The sequence below is a fragment of the Babylonia areolata genome, chromosome 5 (genome assembly GCF_041734735.1).
Source record: "Babylonia areolata isolate BAREFJ2019XMU chromosome 5, ASM4173473v1, whole genome shotgun sequence".
Lineage (NCBI taxonomy): Eukaryota > Metazoa > Mollusca > Gastropoda > Neogastropoda > Buccinidae > Babylonia > Babylonia areolata.
In genome coordinates, this window is record NC_134880.1 from 39,668,372 (window position 1) to 39,670,871 (window position 2,500).

The window sequence follows — 2,500 nt, forward strand, 5'->3', positions numbered from 1 at the left end:
GCAACTTGAACGAACGATCCTCCTCCTCCTCCTCCTCCTCATCATCATCATCATCAGTACCATCATCATCATCATTTATACTAATGTAGCGCCTACCCTCGGACAAAGACCAAACTCTAAACACAGTCATTTCCACAGTTAACAGGCTGCGTGTGCTGTCTACCTGGGCATAGCCGACTGACTCAATCGAACGACAGCTGCTCTTAGGGGCTCGCCATTTGTTTTCTGTATCATTTAGTTAGGTTTTACACACACACACACACACACACACACGCACGCGCGCGCGCGCGTTTGGCTGTGAGTTGAACGTGCACTAAGTGCATGATGCACACGGGACCTTGGTTCATCGTCACACCCGAATGACGTCTTCGCCAAGTTCTTCTTCTTCTTCTTCTTAGTAGTAGTAGTAGTAGTAGTAATAGTGTCATAGATACTTGTATAGATACAGTAGTAGTGGCGGTAGTAGTAGTAGTAGTGTTATAGATACTTGTATAGATACACTGTGGATGTGTGCAGTAAGGTCGTGGGAGTGACACAGAACAGCTTAAGTAAACTGTACAATGTCATAGTGCGACGGCAGAAAGCCAAACGCATTTCAAGTGACAGCAGCCATACGCTCAGTGGCAAATTATTACTCAACTCTTACCTTCAGGCAAACGGTTCTGTGTCCCAAAATGTACAACAAACAGAACCAAAATGCAGCTTTATACTACCCTCAGCTATTAAACAGCAATAATTGATAATGAGATCTGTGATTTAAAAAAAAAAAATGTATGCCAGAGTGTGTGTTTGTGGAATGTGACATCTTAAATCAAAGTATTGTTGAATTGCGTGGTTATTATAATCTTTTTATGTCTTATGTCTACTTTTAGTATGCTATTTCATGCCTATTTTATTCATATCCTTTAACTGATTTTGTGTTGCACATGTATGGCTCTGTTGATGTATGTATGATTTACTCTAAGTTACCATTTAAAGGTTTCTGTTAATGTTGTGTTGTTGTTATCTACTGTGATTATTCATGATACGTATGGGTTGCCATCTAAACATTTTATGTCTTTTATGTACACATGTTGAATGACTGTGATTTCCATGTATTGTTTATGTGTTTTACACCACAAATGAATTCCTCTTGTTGAGATAAAAAATTTAAAAAAAGTATTTTGTAATCTGTAATCTGTATAGCGCCTGTTTTCGATCACATACCAAACTCTGAGCACGTCTCAAACAAGGAGTCATTTCCACAACACGCTGCCTACTTGGTTTGGGCAGAGCCGATAGAGAGGTGCCTTTAGGCGTTCATCATTCGTTTCCTGTGTGAATTACGGCTGAAACTGTTCTTCAACTTCTCACCACCAAATGGGTTTGTGTTTTGTTTTGTTTGTGCATTGACTGCTGGGTTTGTATCTTGTATCACATTCTGAGGTTTTCATGGCAATACAATCTTCTTCTTCTTCTTCTTCTTGCTATTAGTATTATCATAATTGTTGTTGTATATTTTTTCTTTTGAAGCACGTATCGCTGTTGTCCTGTTTCAAGGACGCAGTCTGTCAAAAGCGTAGTTTTATCTGACTACCACAGTTACTACTACTACTACTACTACTACTGCTGCTGCTACAACTATATATGGCTACTACTACTACCACTATTACTTATGCTGCTGCTCTGCTACTATTACTACAACAAGTACTATTACAAGAAGGAGACGAAGAATGACTAACAATATGAATTATAATGAAAAGTACAAACTTCAGTGTAAAAAAAAAAAAAAAAAAAAAAAGACTGACAAGTCATAAATGTACACACATAGCCTACACAACAACAGTCTCATAATTTCTTGAAATATAACTCACCCTTTCCCGGCATCAGCATTCACTCGCCTCCCAGCCTTTGAACTAACACCAACACCAACACCAACACCAACACCATCATCAACACCAACACCAACACCAACACCACCACCAACACCATCACCAACACCAACACCATCACCAACACCAACACCACCACCAACACCATCACCAACACCAACACCATCACCAACACCAACACCAACATCAACACCAACACCATCACCAACACCAACACCAACACCAACACCATCATCAACAACAACACCATCATCAACACCAACACCATCACCAACACCAACACCAACACCACCATCAACACCAACACCAACACCAACACCACCATCAACACCAACACCAACACCAACACCACCATCAACAACAACACCAACACCAACACCAACACCACCATCAACAACAACACCAACACCAACACCATCATCAACACCAACACCAACACCAACATCAACACCATCATCAACACCAACACCAACACCACCATCAACACCAACACCAACACCAACATCAACACCAACACCAACACCAACACCACCATCAACACCAACACCATCATCAACACCAACACCAACACCAACACCATCATCAACACCATCATCAACACCAACACCAACACCACCATCAACACCAAC

The 2,500-nt window shown here is 40.8% G+C and overlaps 1 protein-coding gene across 4 annotated transcripts in view; it reads right to left on the reverse strand.

Annotated features, from left to right (window-relative positions):
* LOC143282057 (ras-like protein family member 12) overlaps nt 1-2,500 on the reverse strand; it is a 135,598-nt gene that overhangs the window by 131,429 nt on the left and 1,669 nt on the right. For 2 of the 4 annotated variants that reach the window (XM_076587502.1, XM_076587499.1), the window contains exon 2: nt 1,854-1,895. The exons of the other annotated variants lie outside the window; for them this stretch is intronic. The gene's annotated coding sequence lies outside the window, so the exon portion shown is untranslated. The remainder of the gene's footprint in view (nt 1-1,853; nt 1,896-2,500) is intronic. 4 annotated transcript variants of the gene reach the window in all.